Genomic DNA, 12,651 nt, shown 5'->3' on the forward strand with positions numbered 1-12,651 from the left:
GAGACCTCATAGCAGCCTTCCAGTATCTGAAGGGGGCCTATAGGGATGCTGAGAAGGGACTCTTCATTAGGGACTGTAGTGACAGGACACGGGGTAAGGGGTTAAAACTTAAACAGGGGAAGTTTAGATTGGATATAAGGAGGAAATTCTTTCCAGTTAGGGTTGTGAGGCACTGGAATGGGCTGCCCAGGGAGGTTGTGAATGCTCCATCTCTGGCAGTGTTCAAGGCCAGGTTGGACAAAGCTTTGGGTGACATGGTTTAGTGTGAAGTGTCCCTGCTCATAGCAGTGGGGGGTTGGAACTAGATGATCTTAAGGTCCTCTCCAACCCTGACTATTCTATGATTCTAGAACGCACAAGTAAAGAAAGAAGTTGGATCAGTTCTTCTCTGTGAGCTGTTGAAAACCGGAAAGCTACATAATTACTGTAACAAAAAATAATCTAACAAGCAAACTAACCATTTTTAATTTGATGGAAGCATTTACATCTGCTAATGTGCCATTTAATGTGCTGTGTAACACAATTCTGAATTCCTAATTGAAGCAAACCTTACTTGCGCTATATCAAATGTCTCATTGGTTGCATTTCAGACATCTCCCTGAGTTTTTAATTATATTCCTGTGCCAGGGGAAAATAAAATTAAAAAAAAATAGAAAGAAAGAAGAAAAAGAGGGAAATAAATTAGTACTAATTCCTGTTAAGTTGTCTAAAGTGAAATAACCCTGACCGTAGGCATGATCTGAAACTCACAGAACTTGAAAGAAAAGCTCCTGCTGAGTTCAGTGGGCATTGGCTCAGATCTTGTGTAAACAGTGTTGAAACCATACCTGTACTCCACAAGCATTGTAAAAACAGGTGGAGGGAGTCCAGCATATTTTGGAATGCATTGGCCTGAGGACAATATTACAAATGCTGTAAACAGCTGATATTCCCTTCATAGATGTTTCTGGCCTTGTGACAAATGAACTCAGCCTTTGAGCAAGCAGGGAGAAGAAATATAGACAGCATGCTTACAAAATATATTAAGGCTGTTTATATGAAAAGTTCAAGTACCTGAGCTGCTTGTAGCTGTGAGCAAGATGATTAGATACTGTCAGTTTTAGCAGGAATTTTTTCTTCGGGGTCTTCTAGCATACGGCCTTCTCAGTGGAATGGCTCTCAAACAGTAAGTTCTCAAAAGGCTTATGCTGAATGCAGTGTGATGCATTTTGACTTCGAAACGGATTGTATTAGTTTATATATATAAGCTAATGCTGGGTTTAATGGTGCACTGAGATATTTCACATTTATTGAAAGTGAGTAGGAATCCTTTGTCTATACTGATGTGGTGTATTGTTACTGCTAACACCTTACAAATCTCTTTCATAGTGGACATTAGAATGCACTCTTAAGATGGTATGACTATTATCAAAATATAGTTCCATTTTCCTGTATTATGAAGCATCCAAACAGGTAGGCAAAGCTTATGAAGATATTTATTTGTAAAAAAAGAAACACCCATGCCCAAGTCAACCTTGATTTCATAGAGTACATTCACTTGCAGGAATTCTAACCTGAAATTAGGAATTTCTTTCCTTGTGGGCAGTTTTACTGAAATAAAGACCCTACACAGTGTGACCTGCAATATGCAAGCCCTCCTCTTCCTTTGACCTTTAGTGGCAGGAAGTTTGTCATCTGTAGAAGCTGTATCTCATATTTATCTCCAAAACCAGTGATTTTAAATCAGCTCTTTGCCCAAATGATGTTCTTCTTTTTTGAAGAAAAAAGAACAGCTTCTATATACTGAAAACAAATGCATTTTGGAAGCATAAATATGGAATATTTTGCCAGTGGATTTGGTACATTTTTGGGTGGAATGTATTACGTCTTCTGCTAAAGAATGAGTCTCGTTGTCTGTAAACAGAAGGCATTCCAAGAAGGGATAGAAATTAATGGTGGTTAAATTCTGAGAGGGAAGCTGTAACCTTCACAAAGGCTTTCTTTCCAGCTGTGTTCAAAGGCACTGTAATGACTTCAGAGAACTGCAGTGACTCATTTTAGATGATGACTACATAACTATTCATTTACCCTTAATGAGTTTATTCCACCAGGTATAGGACAAATTCTAAACAAATAATGCCACCGAACCATACACATCAATAAATTTGAACACTAAACTGATTCTGGGTAACAAAGGTAATGATAAAGAGAGAGGAAGAAAAGCTGTCTCCAATTAATGAAAATGCCCTTTGTATTTTCTAATAGCCCAAACATTAATTCGAAAATGGCTTTCTCTGCAATAATTTACAGACAAGCACTTCATAATGGGGAAACAATTCAAATTTATGTGCACTGTAACGGTGATGATCTGATTAACTTATTAAATTCTTGTTGATTCTACAGTCCAGATGAAGTGTACCATTCTTCATGGGTTTCATACCTTACAGTTTTAAGTTCTCACATTGTCAGACTTCAGGCTTCAGTTGCTACTGAAGGTCTTTTCTCTGGGATGTCCTTTGGTGCAGAGTGGACAGAACCAAGATACCAGGATTGATTTCATTTGTCTCTTTCCATTAATTCCAAAGATATGTTCTCTTCCACCTTGGAGGAGCAGTTGATTAAATTTAGCACTAGAATTCACATAGTCCTCAGCTGCTGTGGAGTATAATTGAAACAGTGTGAAAGATTAGAAACACACAATTCAAGTTAAAGCTGATTCAGTCAGGGGATAGCCATGCTGGATTTACATTCAAGAAGCTTAGCTTGAACCCTGTCAAGCTTACTGTCCTTCAAAGGAAGCGAGTTAGCTTTTGAAGCAAGAGATAAAAATTATCCATAGGAAAAGACAAAAGAACACAGTGAAATCAGTCTGCCAAACATAGTGTCCAGTGGCTTTAAACAATGGGCAGTAATACCAATTTATCCGTAACGTAATTGTCAGCTAGAGCTACCCCAGCTTTAATCACCATCCACGTGTATTTTTTGTGAACCCGAGCTAATTCCACGGACAGTAAAAAATTGTTCAGACTCTCAGCTGTTTTGTAGAAAAGACTGCTGAGATGCCACAGACATAAATTATTGTAAATATAAATGTGGCTATCTATCACCAGCACCCCTTCCACAATAAAAGAGAGGCTCCCGTGGTTATGCAGTGTTGCATTCATTAGTGCAACCTAGTGTAATTGATACTGAGTAAACATGAACCTTAAACCAGCTAGCTCCTCATTTACTGCTCTGCTTCATGGCTAACTTTACCATTTACTCCCTGTCCTGTTTTGACTTTAAGCTGGTCTAGACTTTCAGGGTGGTATCAGTAGAGTCCACCCTTGTTCAGTCACTAGATGGGCTTGAAGCCTTTCATAGGCTTGAAGCCTATATACTTTTAGAGGCAACTCAGGTGTCATGGCTTTTCCCTGCATACCCCCTTGGAGCTGTAATTCCTGGCCAGCACTGTGTTTCAAGAAAGAGACGATTCTTTAGAAACATGCAAATATTTTAGCTTGCCATAGTCAAAACTTGAACTTCTTACCCAGAACAGCCCTAAGTCTTGCCCAGTATTTGCAAATTCTGAATAAACCTGAGCTGTTTAATGAAATGGAACATAAATCCTTCTCTTTCATTGAACACTTATCTTGCTTTTTTTTTCAGTGCAACATTCTAGCTTTTTCTATTTCTAATCATTCTTACAGCCACTGACCCAGAGACTCTTCTCCCCACCTCACCGCTCCCAGAAAAAAACCTTCTCATTCTGGAGATGAGGATCTGAAGCCTGAATGAGTCCTTCCTTAAAATCCAGTTGAAACTTTGCTTACTTAGAAAGTTTGAGTCTTTATCTGAGTATAGTTTAAATAAAATAGAAGCATCATTTTGATAGAAGCACCTGCAGAGATCCAGCTTAACTTACAAAAGGAGATTCATTAGCTGCATTCACCTGGATCATCTGCACAAGGGCACCCAGAGGAGGTTAGGTGTTCATTTGAATTAAATTTGTAAAGTCAGCATATATACGTTTAGTATTTTCTAGGATTAAACCACAGCCAGTTAAGGACATTTTTTATTTCACTCAGAAATAAAACATCCTTAACTGTTTGTGGCTTAATCCTAGAAGATACTCAACATTTATAATGCTCAGGATGAACACACCTCTCTAAATCTGTCCCCACCATTAAAGTTCTTCCCATTGCAGAATCACAGAATCATCCTTAGACCCAGTTAACTGTGGCTCAGTTTTCATTCCAGTGCTTACTGACACAAAGAAAGGCAGACACCTTTCTTCAGTGACTGCATGCATTCATACTCCTCTGTATTCCACTGCACTGCTAGGAGTTCTTTCTTGCTCAAAGGTAGTTCAGGAAAATCTTGTCCCAGTCAGTATACTACATTCACACTTTCCACATGTAGAACTTCACAAACCCCCAACTACTTGGGATAAGAAGTCTTAATTTGGTCAAATGAGTCTGCTTCTGGGCTCAAATCTTTTAATACAGGTTGCAGCCCAAAGCACTTTTTTATGACCACATTACAGTGTTAAAAAAAATCCCATGGGCTCTGGAAAATACAGTACCTATGACAGAAGTGCTGTCACAGTCTTAACTAAAGCAGTATAAATGCATAAATAGAAAGGACAAGGTGGAGGCCTTCAGGGCATTCCCCTAAAATAGTAACAGGTCTCTAACTAGATATTTAAAGTGATTTTTCCTCTATTGGGAAACTATATAGCCAAAACTAGTTGCCATTCCAGCCAGGCTACAAAAGAGCCCTATTCCCTCACTTTCTGATTGAAATTATCACACATTTAAAAAGCCTATTTTCTTTTTTTCAATCCAGGTTGCAAGCATAAATCTCTGCTTTCCCAGAAAACTTTCCATAGAAACCTCTTTTTTGCTTCTTTCCTCAGCAGTCCCTGATGAGTTTCATTTCTGGTGGTTAGTGCAGGGCACACGCCATGCATTCACCAAATGCAACACAGCAGCATGAGGCCACTTGTGAGCCTGGGACAGATGTCCGTGGTCGATAAAGCCATATAACACTTTTGCGTGGCTAAATACAGGCCACCAACTTTGCCCTAGTGACTGTAGAAGGTAATTATTAAAAGAATTCCTGTAAATATGATTTAAAAACCTGGACAATGCTCAGGCCCCTAATTATCATTAAAACACTCCACTATCCCATTAATTTTAGTGCCCTGATCAGATTTTGATTAGGTAGATTGCTAAGCCTCCATTATCCAGTAGTGCCGAGGTCTGAGGAACTACCTCTCTCACAATGGAAGGTGTTCCCTGCACAAAGCCTGGGCGTCATTGGGAGCTAGGGTTGCATCTGCAGGCTATAAATTTACTGTTGCAGTGGCCTGAATCACTTATTTAGTACTTCAGGAGCCATATGTCAATGTATATCAAAATAGCAATTTATCAACAACCGTATGAGGCAAAGGACATGAGATAAAAAAGAAAATGGGATAATTTTATAAGGATTGGGTCACTATCAAGTTGCTGGTGAGTATCTTCAGAAGCCATTGTTTATAAGCCAGCATTTGCAAAAATCAGTCTTGGCCACCCTGTTGGCAAGGGGAAAGAGAAGGACTGATGGACATGGGTGCAGCACAGAGACCACTCAGCTCCAGCAGCTTGAGCTGGCCCTTGGTTTGGCCTTGTAGCATGTCATTGAGAGGTAATTAGTTCAGGGTCATTTAAAATGCACTCATTTGATCAAATGCAGCACATACCTCATCAACATAAGGGGGGATTTACATCAGCCTTACCATTTGTATTGAGGTTGACTCCAGCTGTAATGGAAGCTATATATTTATAGCCACCCCCAGAAAGGTTTGCTCTGTCATGTACTGCCTGATAAACAATAGAATGAGATTTTGATACTACATGAAATGGAGAAAGAGGGAAAAGAGATGAGGAATGTCACTTGATGGACACTGATAGGTATTTATTCACCATGACCTAATTCACTGCTCGTTTCTGGAGCCCAGGGCAATGAATAACATATTAAGTGATATTAATGTGAAATATGGTTTCTGCTCCAACAGCAATCTTAGGAAATAAACTGCCATTATATGTAAAAAACATACAGAACCTTTCCCTTTTTCCCAGAACCCTTTTCTCAGTTGCAGACTGTAGCAATATGATTAGTTACATTAAGGCTGGTATTATAACCAATCCCAAAGCCCAGGGCTTTTCTAGTTACCCTGCCAAGCAACTATTCCTCTACTCCCATTTCCTTCTATTCCTGAGTACCTTTCAAACCCTTTTAATGTATGAATGAAGTAGGGGTGAAGCTCCCATTTTTATGTCTATCAGCACTTTTAAAGTCATTAACCAAAGCTGTTTATACCCTCCCCCTGTAGCAAAGCAGAAGCTTGGAAAAATCTCTTTATTTTCTAAAATCCAGGAGTGCATGTTCACGGGTGTATTTGATGTAATATTTTATATCAACATGATCATTTCTTTCCTGAGGAAAGCAGTAAGCAGATGAAACTAGGAAGCACTAGTAAGAAGAAGCAAAAATATACTCATGAAATATGATACAAAATTCCAGTAATAGTATTTATGTTCTTTTATGTACATTCTCATAAAGTATAAATCAGGACAAAACTGAGATTATAATCCTGCCTTGCTTTAGAGGAAGAAGAAATGCAAATATTCAATACATTAAAATTCATTTCTGGGCCCTCTTCAAAACACATGCATCATACGTAGGATATTTTTATGATACAAATGACTTTTATTTTGTAAATGGAACTAAAAACATCTACCCTAAAATAAGGGAAAATGTGTGCATTAACAGAGGGAAACCTCCCAGTCTGTACAAATAAACAAACTAACAAACAAACAAACAAACAAATCCTGACATTTTAATGCCTGTTAAAATGAAGGTCACATTCACTGCAGTTTTGCTAAGATGTGTACCTGAGGTGTAAAAAGGTTATAAAACTTCATTATTTTTAACAAAATATCACTATGTTTCTTAATTTCTGTGTTTTTTTTAACCAGGCTTTATTAATCTGACAGACCAAGTTACACCTGATTGTATTCTGTATCAACCCATCTAAAGAGTGGTGAGCAGTACTAAGCTGGCTTCATTTAAAGGTTGTCTGAATTCATCTTGCCTAACTGGAAGGTTTTTAGGATAGGAGCCTGCTTACCCAAAAGTCCCTGTAATCTCAGTGTAGAAAGAAGAGCCTCTCCCAAGGGTGAATCCTGTCCTCTGCAATTACTGCGTGGTCTATGCTGGGAACCTGGTCCCCTGTGCCACGACTGAGCAAGATCCCACTGGCAGCTGAGGAGAGGCCTGGATGAATGACTGTAGTCTACCCCCAGGCCCTGGCTTTCCCTGGAGGAAATTTTGGATGCATGGGAAGAAAGAGAGCTACACCACACTCCAAGACAGCATGTGTGAATTGCGGGGTGCACTGCAAAACTCATCTGTTCTGCCATGTGGATCCAGACTGAAGATGAGGTGTTGGGATGCAGTTTGTTAAAATCAAAGTAAGGGTACATGAGACATCTTATAGCTCTAGATCTATGCCTGACCATCTATATGCCCTTACGGCGGCTCTATTTGCAAAGCGTGTTCCTGCTCATCATCATAAAGTCCTCAGGACACAGAGCTATGAGCATGTTGCATTGACACCTGCACAGGAGATTGGTCCCATCACTGTTCAGGCAAAATGCAGTGGTGGTGGAATTTCTCCTTTTCACAGTGGCTTAGTGAATGGAAAGACAAACTTGAACATCACCCTACGCATAAGACACTGGTTATGGTCATGACAGTGTTCCAACCCAGGCTACAGAATTGTGCTCAAAAGTATGGAATATAAAGAGAAGCAACTGAAGTACTTGATAGCACATAAAAATGAGAAACATTAAAAAGATTTACTTTTGTGGTTTGAAAAAGTAACCATGCTAAAAATAAATCAGTTTAACATAGTAATTTTTACAGACAGAAAATACAAAGAACCTTTACAAATAATTAAACACTACAACTGCAGATGAATTTTACTTCATAAAGAGAAAGGTTACACACTTCCAGAGCTTTACAATACTTCTGTCAACATGTTGCAATTGATTGGAATTGTTCCACTTGAGGATTATTTGCCTCTTCTCAATATGATTGTATCCTTCCAGCTCACAAATCAGCATTACCTATCAGCAAAAGTTACTAATTTCTTTTAAAGGCAAAGTTTTCTTCTGTGTTCTGGTGCTCAGACACTGGTCTTCGTTAACTTTATTTTATAAGTTATAGAAGATGTCTGTTTAAAGTCTAAAATTTGCCCAGTTTATGTATTGCTTACCAAAGGATAAGGGCTTCATCCATTTTAGAGTCACTCAAAAACCCTGAAACTAAAAATTTAAAACCCCTTCCTTTCTCAGGTGGAGAGGTGTCTCTTTAGCTGGAGACTACAAGACTATAAGAGGTGTCTAAGACTACAAGAGGTGTCTAAGACTACAAGAGGTGTCTCTTTAGCTGGAAGCTAAAAGGCAGAGGTAAGATCTCTGTCCCTAGATAACTCTAAAAAGCTGAACTTCGTGTTTGGATTTGGAATCATCTGAAATCCACATGCCACCATAGCCTCAAGAACTGGCATTCATCCTTCTTACTCTGATGGTCACAAAGAGAGCAAGACCTCAGCTGTACTGGATCCTGATGCAAATTCTCCTGGCATGCATTATGGATTTTGAGGGGGTTGAGTTCAAAAGTATAGTTAAACAGCAAAGTGATAGTAAAGTCATAAGTAGAAGTACGCAAAAGATAGTAAAGATAGCAAAGTATTGTGATATGGAGTGATGCAGTACAGGGGAAGATGTGGAAATAGCTTTCATTTTTTATATCTTCCCAGTATAACATATTTTTCTAATATATTATTATGTTTTCTACTTTTTGGCAATAACTGAATATGCATCATCTGGCTATAGGAGTGCATAAGCTGGTTGGAATTACCAGGTTGCTTTCAGTTTCTGTGTGAGACATGACCAAAAGTGTCCATTAGTGATTCTTCTCCAAGTGAGATTCAGAAACCTCCACAGTAACAAAGTATGTCTTTCCTCCAAAGACTGTATGAGAACTGGAGTGCTTTCTGCCATACTATGCCAAGTGCAATAGAAATTACTGTGCCACCACTGAGGTTGGACTTAATAGCCTAATGTACTAGTTTACCAGCCAGCTGAATTGGCATTTGGATATGTAATATCATGGACTGACCCTGCTTGCACTCTGAGCTGCTCAGGTTTCCAGCTCAGATTTAGGAGCTGCTTTCATAGCATAGGACTGTATTTTAAATAATTAATCTTGAAGTGGAGAGGGTCTTAGCTATTCAATTGTTTTCATCTCACCATACAGTGGTATCCTTGCAAAATTAGCTTCTCACAGTTAGTTAGATGCCTGGCTCCCAAATCAATGAAAGGTAGCTTTGAAAATGGCTTCAAAATGCAAAAGCAGCAAAAGGCATAACTTCGGTAGTCAGGTTTCTCAGAGCAAGAATTCCAAAACACTTAAATATCAATAGCTTTTCCTTCATTCCAGTATTTTAGCTAAAAGTCTGTGTGTGTATATATATGCATGAATGTAATACGTATAGTGTAGTTTTTTAATTACGTTGTATTTAAAATGAGAATCATTACATGCCAGTTTTCAATGGCAAATACAAGACTCCTACAGCCACACAGAAAGCAAGCACCTCTACGTTTGCCTGAGAATAGGGTTACCTTTGTTGTCCTGTACTTCATTGTGCCCCATTGCTTTTGTGCTTTTTAGCACAAATACAAACCTATAGATGTTCCTGTGCTTGCCAACTGGTGGCCAGCCATGAGAGCTGATTTAAGCAGTTAGCAAAATCCCCCATCTGGTATCTGGACTTCCAATGTATGTCCTGCACATTAGCACAGCTGAGGCTCCAGCTGAGACCCTCACAGCATTTTCACCAGGTGAGCCAAAATATTAAGCCAGGATGAGCTTTACTAAACTTGTCTCAGCTGGAAGCTGGTTTCTGCAATATTTTTCAGTGTTATTAAATTAGCTCATTCCATTCATAGAATCAGATGCTATTTTAAAACACTTTTAATCTTTTCCCCAGGCAACCTGTTTTTTATTATGAGAAATTTTTAGATGGATCTTGCTTTGCAGATTCCTTGGAATGAGGAAAAATGGTCTCTGAGGTTAAGGGGTGCTCCGTGCCATTCACTGATTTATGAAGCAAATTTGGCATCACAAGTTTTTTCTCTTGCTCAAATCTTTTGTTTCTCTCTGAAAGCTTCATTAAAAAGATCAATGTCCAGGGATCATAGCACCTGTATCCTTTATGGAGTACATTGAGTGGTTAAAGATTTTTTTTAGTATGCTCATTTTTTCCAGAAATTATCTTATTTGCTCTCAACTCTTTTCCCTGGCTGAAGAGAGGTGGCAGTGATATCCATCATGAACATCTAAAATAGCTCTTTGGGTCATTAGACCATTTCCAGCCTCATCTCTTTATTCCCAGTCCAGTCTATAGCTACATGCTTCTGTTATGTTTCGGCCTAATTCCTCCCACTTGTTTTTAGAAACATAAGTGTAGTTTTAGAGTCTAATTTAAAAGGATTGTCAATGGGAAGGGATAAACACCCTCATTTAAGTTTGGGCTTTCTTTGTTAGCTCCTTTCCAATTTTTTGGAACCCACTGCCAGTTTTGAGCCAGGTCAAGGGACAATTACATGCCAGAGAGATGTGAATGAACTGATGATAGTGCAGAGGAAAGTAAAGGACCTTATTAAGCCAGTCACCGAGGGAAGATGGAGGGAGTTCAAACCTGATGGATATATTTAGTCTGCCTTGCAGTGAAAAGGCTGGCCCTTTTCCATGCACATGGCCAATCACACCCTGGACAGAGAGGCAGTGCATTCCATCCTCTGCCTGACCAACAAGAAAAGCACATTTGCTAGAAGACATGGGAGAAGGCAGCCTCTGTGTGCAGGTGAAAGGCATGTAGATTTGGTGTTAAGGGTACTCAGAGCCAGTTAATGTGGTATGGCTCAGAGCTGGACATACTGGGGAACATACTGGGGTCACAGGACAAAGACAAGTATTGTACAGTGAACTCCACTTAATAAAAAACATTTTTACTGTGAGGGTGTTCAAACACTAGCACAAGTTGCCCAGAGTGGCTGTGGAGTCTCCATCCCTGGAGGTATTAAAAATCCAACTGGACATGGCCCTGAGCAACATCTTCTAATTGGCTTTGCTTGGGCAGGGTTGTTGGAATGGAAACAGGCAAAGTTCCTTCCACACTGCAGTGCTGTGAGTCTGTGAAGTATACAGCACACAGGAGGAAGCACAACTTATTCAAGTGGTGATGCCAGAAACATGGAACATACTGGAGGCTATCACTGAAGGGTATAAGGCACATGGAAGGTAGCTGGGGAAATGTGGGAGGCTGATGTCAGGGGGTTATTAGAGTACTGTAGGGCTGTAAGTGAATTAGTGGGATGATAAGGATACCATGGGATTGCAGTGAGGATGGGACTTGAAATACTGCAAAGGGGACAGAGCAGATGTTGGCAGTGTGATTCACAAGAACCTGCAGAGATGGGTTTATTAGTGGAGAAGATAAGGACTATAGAGGAAATGTGGCTTGATGATAGCTCCTAAGAGGCTTGCTCTGCTTCATCATGTTTTCAGTTCTTCAGACATTTTCAATTCTTTTATGCAGAATCCCGGCTGCTGTTTTGGGGGGAGGATGTTGTTTTTATTCTCCTTAATTTTTGCTTTAATGTCATGTATGTTAGTGAGACCATTTTTCACTTTCTTAAGTTAATTGTAGGCAAGAGGTGGAACCTGCTTACCATGTGTTGCTTTATTATGTATTCTTTCTTTCTGTGCGCTACTCTTTGATACGAATTACTTTGTTGGGCTCTTTTATTGTGGTTACAGGGTGCTAATGCACTTCTAGCATGCCATAGGAGTCATTTATATCAGAAGAGTTTTGCTTTGATCATGCTTTTCCTGTTATCCCTGTTGATTACCACTATTTGCATATTACTTGATTCCCCAGGTTTGTGATCTGTCATTTGGTCTGGTTCCATCCTCTCACGTCTCTCCAGGTTCCTTGTTTGCTTTACTTTTCTGCTTTCCTCTGCTTTGGTGTTAGAGATGTTTTGAAATTACTTAATTTCAAAGGCAAAGGTTTGTTTTACACATTTGCTTTTTTAAGTTTTGGCAGTTTTAACTTATTTCATTACAAATGAGACTTTGATATTCACCAGAGATCATGTGGTGTATTGTTTACTATTAAATGCTTAGCTGAAATAGGAAGTATAATAAAAAGCCAGTGCTTCAAAGAATCAGTCCTGAGAAAAATCAGGAAAGAAGTTACTTCAGAATCAAGAATTGGGCAGGGCCAAGTGTGCTCCCACGTGTTTTCAGGATGAAGGACATACTTTTGTCTGTATGATAGTTTGCAGCCAGCTTTCTAAGCTCATACAGTTAGAATGGCCTAGTTCTTATGGTGTCTGAGGAAATGAAATCCATTTCAATTATCTGCCAGTGTCTCCTCTGTAAAGACGCATATTCACTACTCTGTTTTTCGTGATGCTTCTTATTTTGTTAACTGCCTATAAGCCTCCACATTGGGTATAGAAGGTGTTGATACATAGAAAATAAAGGCATATCCAGACATTAATAAGTAAT

This window comes from Neopsephotus bourkii, unplaced genomic scaffold (genome assembly GCF_033783945.1).
Source record: "Neopsephotus bourkii isolate Nb327-2 ecotype Australia unplaced genomic scaffold, CSIRO-AGI_Nbou_v1 NB_1053, whole genome shotgun sequence".
NCBI lineage: Eukaryota > Metazoa > Chordata > Aves > Psittaciformes > Psittacidae > Neopsephotus > Neopsephotus bourkii.